Consider the following 11,490-nt stretch of genomic DNA (forward strand, 5'->3'; position numbering starts at 1 on the left):
AAAGGCTTTTGATTGTGTGGATGAGGACAAGCTATGGACAACATTGCGGCATCAGGATGGGAGGAAGGCTCATTAACAACCTGCGATATGCAGATGTTACAACCTTGCTTCTTGAAAGTGAAGAGGACTTAAAATGTTTACTGATGAAGATTAGAAACTACAGCCGTCAGTATGAGTTGTACCTCAAAGTTAAGAAAACAAAAATTCTCACCATTGGACCAATAAGTGGCATCAAGATAAATAAAGAAAAGATTGAATTTGTCAAAGACTTCATTTTGTTCGAATCAACCATCAACACTCATGGAATCAGCAGTCAAGAAATCAAACAACATATTGTATTAGGCAAACTTGCTGTACAAGATCTCATAAAACTGTTCAAGAGCAAAGATGTCAGTTTGAGGACTAAGGTGCACCTGACCTAAATCATGTTATTTCTAATAATATCATATGCATGTGAAAGTAGGACAATAAAGAAGACTGTAGAAGAATTGATGCATTTGAGTTATGGTTTGAAATTAAATATTAAAAGTACCATAGACTGCCAAAATAACAAACAAATCTGGGTTTGAAGTCCAGCCAGAATGCTCCTTAGAAGCTAAAATGGCCAGACCATTTCTCATAATTTAGACATATTATCAGAAGGAAGAAGTCCCTGAAGAAGGACATCATGCTTAGTAAAGCAGAGGGTCAGTGAAAAAGATGAAGACCCCTAAAGAGATGGATTGGCACAGTGGCATTAGAAGTGGTCTGAAGTGAGCAACGATTGTGACGTTGGAGTAGGACTAGGAAGTGTTTTGTTCTGTTGTGCATAATGTCACTATGAGTCATCACTGACTCGACAGCACAAAACAACAGCAATGAGGGAGGCTCACCCTGGGTTTATACTTCCAAAACCAAATCCATGTGCTATTAATTCAATTATGACTCATAACGACCCTATAGAATTGAGTAGAACGATTCCTTAGGGTTCCCTAGACTGTGAATCTTTATAAAAGCAAGCAGTCTCATCTTTTTCCATCATAGCCTCTAGTGGGTTTGACCCACTGACCTTAAGGTTAGCAGCCCAATACCTAACCTACAGGGTCACCAAGATTCCTTGCACTTATCTTCAGTTCTCTCTATTATATGCATGACTTCCTTTGACCTTCCTCCAGCCTGCTCCCACTGCTTTGGGTCTGAACCTACAGGGAGTGTCTGAACCAGAGGTGCAAGTGTCTTGCCTGCAAGTATGGAGGGAATGTGACCCTGAGCACAACCCAAGGCAAAGGAATTTGAACTTGTTATTCAGAAGCAACTTCCAGTAAGCATGTGCCCTCATGGATCCTAAGTGCTTTCTGGCCTTTATTAGTACCTCTCCTGGACCCTCCTGCAGAGGTCAGGGTGGCAGTCTCTTGAAAGTCCCTTTCATTCGTTCTTCTCCAGGGTCTCCCTTTAACTGGAGTCCCACCCCATGACAAGGCAAAATCCCTGTCTCCCTCTCCCAGAGTCAGTTTGAGGGGCACTGGGGAGGTTGTTGCTCACCCTGCAGGGTTGGGAAACTATCTGCCATTAAGTTTGGAATTCCTAGGACTGGATTTGTAATATCAAAAGATTTGCAAGGTTGTCCTTGCAGGAAATGCCATTCTCTGGACATTCAACATGTGTTTTCTGGCCTCTCCTTTGGGAAATTGCTGAAGCAGATAAAATCTACTCCCTAAGTATCCTAGGAGTCCTGGTGTGGAGCTGTGGGTTTAATGTGCTGGACTGCAAAGTCAGTTTGAATCACAAGGTCGGAGGTTCAAACTTGCCAGCTGCTCCTTGGAAACCCTAGATAAGGTCGCTATGAGTCAGAAACGACTGGAGGGTACTTAACAACAAGTATCCTAGGATTACTGATGTGGCCCTGCAGAATAATGCACTGGACCACAAGGTTGATTTGAACCACAAGGTTGATGGTTCAAACCCATCAGCCACTCCTTGGAAACTTTACAGGATGGGTTTGAGTCAGCACTAAACAACAGGAAAAGAACCTTAAAGCCGACTTTCATTCCACCTACCTGAAATCCCTGATAAGGAGGCAAGGGGGATTTCCCTTCTCAGTCCTCTTGATCTGGAAATAGCCACTTCTCTCTGTCGGTAACTTGGCAAACTCCTCACCTGCTGGAAAATGCAGTTGTCAAAACTTAGTGTAGACCAACTAATGGACTGGTTGTTGTTAAGTGCCTTTGAGTCGGTTTCAATTCATAACAACCCTTGTGATTCAAATTCAAACCTTGTGGTCCAGTGCTTAGCCTATGTTGTTGTTGTTAAGTGCCATCGAGTCGATTCCAACCCATAGCAACCCTGTATAGGGTTTCCAAGGAGCAGCTGGTGAGCTTGAACCACTGACCTTACAGTTCAAACGGCTTTGCAGTCTGGCGAATTAACCCACAGCACCATACCAGGACTCCGCTTATCCTATAGCACCACCTATAAATAAGGGTTTCCACCACCTGTGTGTCAGTTTGTCATTATGATGATGACTTGTGGGGTGCTATGGGGCTGGAAGCTATGCTATCAGTATTTCAAATTCTGTCAGGGTCACTCATGGTGAATAGGTTTCAGCAGAGCTTCCAGACTGAGCCAGGCTAGGAAGAAAGTCTTGGCAATCCACTTCAGAAAACAAGCTTGTAAAGACCTCATGGATCAAAATAGAATAATGTCCTATATAGTGCTGGGAGATAAACCCCAAAACACAGGGATCAAAACAAGGGGCTCAAGCAAACCAATGATCGTGAAAATGGATCAGGCGCCGTTTCATTTTGTCTGCATGGGGTTGAGGAGCCCTGGCAGCATAATGCAATACGAGTTGTGCTGCAAAACACAAGGTCAGCACTTCAAATCTACCAGCTGCTCTGTGGGAGAAAGATGAGACTTTCTGTTTCCATAAGGTTTACAGCCTCAGAAATTCTATACAGTGTCGATATGAGTCTGAACCGACTCTATGGTACACCACCACCACCTTACATGGAATCACCCTGAGTTAGAGCTGACTAGATGACAACTAATAGCAAATAAGGATTGTTGGAACACAGCCACTACCATTTATGAACACATCATCTATGGCTGCAATGCGGTTGCCAGTGTAGAGCTGAGAAGTTGTCACAGACACCATATGGCCCTCCAAGGCTAAAATGTTTATTCTCTGGCTTTTTATAGAAAAGTGTCCTGACCCTTGATCTTGGGCATAGATAAAATGAAGCACTTGATTTGGTCTAGTTGTAGCACTGTAAGATAAGCATTGGACTGCAAACTGCAAGGTGGGTGGTTCAAATCCACCAGCAGCTCCTTGGAAACCTGACATGAGCCAGTTTTCCAGGGAGGCAGATCTTTGCTGAATTCTCAGTTTAAAAATGCTCTGATTGGCTGATCCTGCTCTACTTTTCCCTCTGCTATCACCTAGTTCCTGATACAGCCAACACCATGGGTTTTGGAGCTCTGAACCCCCACAAGCCCCCAGGTGCTCAATGATTGCCTGACTTACAAAAGCTACATCGAGGGGTATGTGCTGTCCACAAGCAGACGTGGCAGTATTTAAAGCAATCTCGGCAGCACCACCTGCCAAATTGTTTCATGCCCTCTGTTGGTATAATCATGTCAAATCTTATGAAAAGGAAAAGGCCACCTTGCCAGGAGTGAAGAATGCTTTGGGCAAGTATGATCCCACTAATGGGGAAGACACTACAGGAGGTGGAGCTGCCGCCTGTAAGGATGATGATTACAGTGGTCTCTTTGGATCTGAGGAGGAGGAGGAAAGGGAAGAAGGGAAGAGGCTAAGAGAGAAAGACCTTGCAGAATAGGAGTCAACCCAAGCCCTCCAACCTGTACTTGTTGTCAAGTCTTCCCTCTTACTAGATGTGAAATCTTGGGATGATGACACAGATTTGGCAAAATTGGAGGAATGTGTTAAAAGAATTCAAGCAGATGACTTGGTCTGGGGCTTTTCTAAACTTGTTCCTGTGGATATGGAATCAACAAACTTCAAATACAGTGCGTGTATTTGAAGACTGTGTACCGTTCATGAATGTGGCTGCTTTCAACAAGATCTAAAATGCATCCCAGATGGTTGCACTTAAATAAAAGTTTGAAAGACAACCAATAAAATTCAAATAAATAAAATGTTCTGATTTTATTTTGAAGAACATCAATGAAGCGGTTAACGCAACCATGGTCAAAAACAGTCATTGTGCCTGCGCATCTTTCTTTTCTCCCCTCTTAGCTGTCTCTTAATTTGGTGGGAATGCTCTTAATTACTCCTAAAAGAAACATTTGGAAAGTTTAAAACAAGACAGCATTCACAGACTCATTCAGTTCCCCTTGTAGGCACCAGAGCCACCTAATTGTTTGCTTTACACAAAAGGTGGATCAGAGAAAACCCACTTCTTTATTCTTCCCTTTTACTTCATCTCCCTGGCACCTGGGGAGTCTGGATGCACCCAGACTGCATATAACATGTATCTGATGATGGGTTACACCAAAGCACATCAAGACCTAAATCCCTCCCAGACTTATGAAGATTTTCTATAGCTTAAGTAGATTTCTAACTGTCCTGCCACCTGTACTAAAATGTACAGTATGTGTTAATCTCAAATTCTTTTCTGTTTCCATAATCTTGGTAAAGTTTCCTGCACTCAAACAGTAAATCCAATTTGGTCCATGGCTTTTAATGAGGGAGCCAAATTCACTTTTATGATTTCCAGAATAAAAGTTTCTTTAGAGGTGTTCATGCATTTAAAAGGCCTGCTCAACTTGTATTTCCTGTGGCCTATGTGAATGATGTGGAGAATTAAGCACTGAACTACTGCCAAGAAAGTTGGGTGGTTCAAAACCACGCAGAGGTGCCTTGGAAGATAGATATGGCAATCCGCTTTCTAAAGGTCACAGCCTTGAACATTCTATGAAGAAGTTCTACCCTGCACATAGGAGATCACATGAGTTGGAGCCCACTCTACAGGCAACTAATTATAGCAAAAACAACTACATGCTATATCCCTTTCAGTTAAGGCTGGGAGGAGGAGTCTGTTGTTTCATGAGGACATTAGAAGGAAACGGGTAAAGTCACCAGCAGTTCGGGAATAGAAATTAGGGGTATATGTTAAAGCTCAGGGCATTTAACTGTGGTAGAGCCAGGTTGGAAACTCTGCTAGTCTGACTCCATAATTCTCATTTAAAAAAAAAAAAAAAGATTAAATCAGTGTTTAGTCATTTGCCTATCTTTACATGAGATCAAGTCCCAGGATGGGAAATCCTTACTCTTGAGATTAAAAACGTTCTCCTCTTCTTACCCTTTGACTTCTAGAATATTCCTTGCTCAACCAGTTTGTATCTGGTGGAATTCTTGAAGTACTTAAATCATTTAACTCACTCTACTCCCAAGAGGTAAAAAGCTCCAATTGTTCCCAAATTATGATGCCTTCCTTATTAAAAATTAAAAAATGTAGCTTCCTTGGCCTCTGCACTGAAGATTCGTATTTCAGTGCCCTTGGCTGGGATTCTGGAACCTGTGTGTTTCACAGATGTTCCAGAAAAATACTTACCATTAATCACTTCAGGGAGCAGTGACTTAAGACTGTGTTTTCCAGAGGCACGTAATATAAAGCAAATGTGATTGGGATCGTTGTAGCAAGCAATAAACACCATCACTGGTAAAATCAGATAGTTGTGGATTTGGCATTGGACAGGCCTCTCCTGTTTCCTACTTTAGATTTTGTGGCCCATTGGAGCCAGAGCCTAAGTGTAAGTCAATAGTGAGGTCAGTTTTGCTTTGTTTTTTAATGTCAAAAAGTATTGTAACAAAATCATAGAAAGCTTTACTAAACAAGATTATTAAAATGTGAAGCTATTGTTTGTTGGCATAGCTGCCAGCTAGCTCTATACACTTCTGAAGGTAGTGTTTCCATTTCTCACACCCTTCCCCAAAGAATTCTGCACTTTTTGATTTATACCACGTTAAACAGCAGTTTGGGTACCCTCAAGGAACTCAAACCATGTTCCTTCTAATAGTTCTTTGAAATTTTAATTTAAAAAAAATTTTTAATTATGAATTAAGTGAAGTTACATTCAGCAAACACTTCATTTCATTACAATGATTCCAACCCCCTCCCTGTACCATCAGTTAACAGTATTTGCCTCTATTCACTTTAATGTTTGCATTCCTCCCTGTGTCTCCCACTACCTTCCTTTTCTTTGCTAACCTCTCTCTTTTTGTATTTTTGCCTTCCCTGCAACCCATGTTAACATGCAATCAGTTTTAATAAAATGGATGGAACTTTCCTTTGCAAGGAGGGCTGAGTCCAGGTGGGAAGACTACAGAGCCTCCACTTGGGTAGGTATGAATTCATCCAATGGGAAAACTGCTCTGTAGAGACATTAGCTCTAACCAGATTTGCCTCTTTAAAAGACTAACTGTGATCTGCAAAAGGATTGCTGATGAATAACCACAAATTTGTTACCATAGTCCAAAACTCCTGGTGTGGTGCTGTAGGATCAGCACTGGACTGTTTAACAAAAAATCCCATACAGGGTCTCTATGAGTCAGAATTGACTGGATGGCACTTAACAAAAACAGTAAGAGTCTTGGTGTGGTGCTGTTGGTTTGAACCACAGGTGGGCCGTTCAAAATCACCAGGCAATCCTCGGGAACCCTATACAGGGCTGCTAGAAGCTGGAACCCACTCGAAGGCACTTATCAACCACAATGGAAGAAAAAAAGGCCTCTTAGTGAAAGGTTGGGGGTTTGAACCTGCTGGACTCCTGGTGTGGCATTATAGGATCAGCACTGAACTTTGAACCACAGGTTGGCAGTTCAAACCCACCAGCTTCTCCTTGGTAACCTTGTACAGGGTTGCTATGAGTTGGAACAGACTCCACAGCATTTAGCAACAACAGCATCTCCGCATAAGAAATGTCTGCTTGCATAAAGATTAAAGTCAGGAAATTTGTATGGCTTTCCTGTAACTCCTGGTGTCTTCATGAGTTGGAATCAATGGGTTTGGTTTTTATGGGAAGAAAGACAAATCAAGCCCACTGACATTGGGAGAAAGATATCTTTGTATATGAGGCTCTACCTTTTCAGGGGCCTGTCTGTGCCAGAAATGACTATGATTTAGGATAGACCCGCCTTTTCGCCTCCAGGGATGTGACCTCATCCTCTTATGTCTTTGACAGGATATCAAGGTTCTTGGTTAGCAACTGTGCATATACAGAAAAGTTTCCTAGTGCATCTCTTAATCATACCTCACTCAGCACATTTATAGTAGAGACCTCTTACCCTCTAAGCCAAATGTGTGGTTTCCTTAGAGATAAGCCAGCCAACAAGGAAATAATTTAATGATGTTTCAAAGTTTTATGGATCAATAAATATCACCACCTTAGAGGAGGACTACTTGTCAATGTTTAGCCACTGAAAACCTTATGATGAGCAATGGAACACTGCCAGAGAACTTCAGAATATTGAATATTGAAATATGAACACCAGAATATTGTCAGATGTATTGCATTAGGCAAATCTGCTGTACAAGACCTTTTTAAAGTGTTGAAGAGCAAAGATGTCAGCTTGAGGATTAAGGTACACCTGACCCAAGCCATGGTATTTTCAATAACCTCATATGCGTGTAAAAGCTGGACAGTGAACAAGGAAGACTGTAGAAGAATTGAAGCATTTGAGTTATGGTGTTAGAAGAGAATATTGAAGTGCCATGGGCTGCAAAAAGGACAAACAGATCTGTATTGGAAGAAGTGTAGCCAGAGTGCTCCTTGGAGGCCAGGATGGCCAAACTTCTCTCTCATGCTTTGGACATATTGTAAGGAGGAACCAGTTGCTGAAGAAGGATATCATGTTTGGTAAGGTGGAGGGTCAGAGAAAAAGAGGAAGACCCCCAACGAGATGGATTGGCCAAGTGTCAATATCAATGGGCTCAAGCATGGCAACAAGAGTGAGGTTGGCCCAGGATTGGGCAGTGTTTTGTTTTGTTGTGCATAGGGTCGCTATGAGTTGGTACCAACTAGATGTCACCTAACAACAACAACACTTCTACAAGAAAAAGACAAACAACTGAATTTTAAAATGAGCAAAGGACATAAACAGACACTTCACCAAAGAAGACATGCAGTCAGCCAATAAACAGGAAGAAATGTTCACAATCATTAGCCATTAGAGAGATGCAAATCAAAACAACAATGAGATATGGTCTTACTCCAGCATTAACAGCTAAGTTGAAAGAAAACAACAAATGTTGGCTAGAGTGTGAAGAGACTGGGACCCTCCTACACTGCTGGTGGGACTGTAAAATATCATAACCACTGTGAAAAATGACTAGTTTTCTCTTCAATTTGATGTTCTTGGCACAGTAAACTGTATGATTGTCTGATTCAAAATGGTCTATACCAGTCTATTTAAGCTCATTTGTACCTGTGATATTGATCTTTTTATGTATGTGTGTGTTTTCATTATATATTTTGTGTTGTTAAGTGCCTATGAGTTGGTTCCAATTCACAGTGACCTTTTGTAGAGTTTCCCAGGCTTTTAAATGTTTACAGGAGTATAAAGCTTCATCTTTTTTTCCCATGTAGTGGATAACTGGCTCAAACCATAGACCTTGTGGCTTGCAGTCTGGTGCTTATGGTATGGAGTCATTGAGTTCCCCATATATTGTGCAGAGTACAAAATAAAGAACAACTATTTTACGGTGTTTGTTTTTGTCCTTGATACTCATAACATTTCTTTCTTGTTGTTTTTTTTTAAATTTTATTGTGAATTGAATGAAGGTTTACAGATAAGAACATCAGTTTACATCCAACAAATGATACATTTTGTTTCATCTCAGCGATTGCAATCCTCTCCATGTAACAATAGTTACCCCCTTGCTCCCTGTGGTTCCTATTTGCATTCCACCCACCTTCTCATCCTTTCTTGACTTTGTCCTTAGGTAAATGCTGCCCTTTGGATCTTGAATGATTGATCATTCAATGTGAACATATCTTACTGGTGTTGTTGTCCCCTCTATATACCTATCTACTGCTTGGCTAAAAATTGCAGCATGAGGTGAGTTTCTTTCCAGACCTGAAGGGTGGTTGAGGGCTGTAGTTTCAGGTTCTTCTGGTCTCTTTCTGACCTATAAGCAGTTGTTGTTTACAATTCTGAGTTTCGCTTTATATTCTCTCCTAGTCTAGCTGGGACCTTTTACTGTGATCCCTTTCAGAGCAGTTAGTAGTGGGAGTGATAGCCAGGAACTACCAAGAACAATTCTTCTCGTCTCAGAGTCGTGGTGACTGATGTTCACCTGCTCCATTGATTCCAAGTGTCTTCAACTGTCGTCACTCTTCTTTCTTCTGACAGACCAACAGTTACACCTTAGATGGCCACTCATAAACATTAAGATTCCAGACAATACTCACCAAAGTAGGACATAGGATATTGTCTTTATGGACTGTGTTATGCCAATTGACCATGATGTCCCCTGAGACAATGGTCCTGAGCCCAAGGTTCAGCAACTCATAGCCTTAAGATGTTTGATAATATCTAAGAAGTTTTCATTATTTTGTCCCCTGTATGTGGTGCTGTAAGGAGCTCTGGTAGCGTACTGGCTAAGAATCGGGCTGCTAATCTCACAGTTAGCAGTTTGAAACTACCAGCTGTTACAGGAGAAAGATGAGATTTTCTGCTCCCGTAAAGATTTACAGCCTTGGAAACCCTGTATATATTTGCTATAAGTCAGAACTGACTCCATGGAACACAACAACAACAACAACAATGTGGTGCTGTTGGATCACCACTAGATTGCAAACTACAAAGTCGAAATTGAAACCTACCAGCTTCTCCTTGGAAACCGTATACAGGGTCGCTATGAGTCAGAAACGACTTCAGGGCACTTCACAACAATGATCCATCACGTTCATGGTGTGTTTGGTAAATAAATTAATTAAGCAAACCCTTTTCAAACAACTATACAATACAAACAATATATAAGATGAATTATTGTTGCTATTGTTAAGTGCTATCGAGTCAGTTCTTACCCATAATGACCCTGTTTAGGGTTTTCGAGAAGCGACTGGTGAGCTTGAACCACCAACCTTACAATTCAAGCTGACTTTGCAGTTCAGTGCATTAACCCACAGCGGCACACTAGAACACAAACAAATCTATATCCTAGGAACTAAGGAGCTTAAATGACCTGGTATTGGCCATTTTGAATCAGATAATCATGTTATTTACTATGTTAAGGATGCTAAATTGAAGCGGAATAGCATTGCATTCATAGACAAAAAGCATACCTCAAGAGCTGTCTTCAAGTATAATGCTGTCTGTGATAGGATAATATCCAAACATATAGGAAGACCACTTAATACCGCTATTATTCATATTTATGTACAACGACTAAAACAAATGATGAAACTGAAGAATTCTGCCAATTTCTAAATAGCAGTGAAAAAACTGTCAGCTATAGTGCCAGAAAATAAATTTCTCAGGTTGGAAGGCATTCAAAATACAACTGGGAAAGAGTTATCTCCTCAAAGTGGGATTGGCTTTAATGATGTGGATGGAATTAAGCTTTCAGAACCCTCGTTTTTTCATTTGGCACAACTCAAAATGAAAAGAAACAGCTGCAAACATCCAATAATAATCACAACACGGAATGTGCAAAGTGTAACTGTAGAAAAATGGGAAGTTCTCAAATATGAAAGGGAAAGCATAAAGATCAATACCATAAGCATTGTTGTTGTTAAGTGCTGTCATATCAGTTCTGACACAAAGTGACTCTGTATAGAGTTTCCAAGTAGTTGATGAGTTTGAATTGTCAACCTTGCAGTTGAAACTGACCTTTAGGTCCAGTGCCTATCCTCCAGCACCACACAAGGACATTCATTTCTGCATTAGTGAGCAGAAGCAAACTGGTGGTCACTTTGAATCAGACAGTCATATGGTTTACTATGGCAGGAATAACAAATTGAAGAAGAATGGCACCACATTCATCATCAAAAAGAACATTTCAAGATCTATCTTGAAGTAAAATGTTGTCTGTAATAGGAAAATATCCATATTCCTACAAGGAATACAAGTTAATACCATTATTGTTCAAATGTATGCACCAACCACTAAAGCCAGTGACGATGAAATTGAAGAATTCTACCAACTTGAATTCTTTTTTATGTAGTTGAAAAATATGGCCTTGGTGCTAGAAATGATGCTGTATATCACTTTTAGAGATATTTGAAAGACCAATGAAGGAGGTGATAGAAGTTGCAAAACCAATGACTTATTCATCACAAATATCTTTTTTCCAACAATGCCACAAAATGGAATAGAGAGGAATCCTATTGAATGTATCTGTGGGAAAAGACAATGAAGAAGCTCCATATCATCAGCCAAAACTAGGCCTGGGACCAACTGTAGAATAAACCATCAATTGCTCATAGGCAAGTTTAGCCTGAAGTGGAAGAAAATTGAAACAAGAGAGAGAGAGAGAGAGAGAG

The 11,490-nt window shown here is 40.8% G+C and overlaps 1 pseudogene; it reads left to right on the forward strand.

Moving 5' to 3' along the window:
• LOC102828632 overlaps positions 1-4,042 on the forward strand; it is a 15,686-nt pseudogene extending 11,644 nt beyond the window's left edge.
• Positions 4,043-11,490: the final 7,448 nt, after the last annotated feature.

The sequence above is a fragment of the Chrysochloris asiatica genome, unplaced genomic scaffold, assembly GCF_000296735.1.
Source record: "Chrysochloris asiatica unplaced genomic scaffold, ChrAsi1.0 scaffold00341, whole genome shotgun sequence".
NCBI lineage: Eukaryota > Metazoa > Chordata > Mammalia > Afrosoricida > Chrysochloridae > Chrysochloris > Chrysochloris asiatica.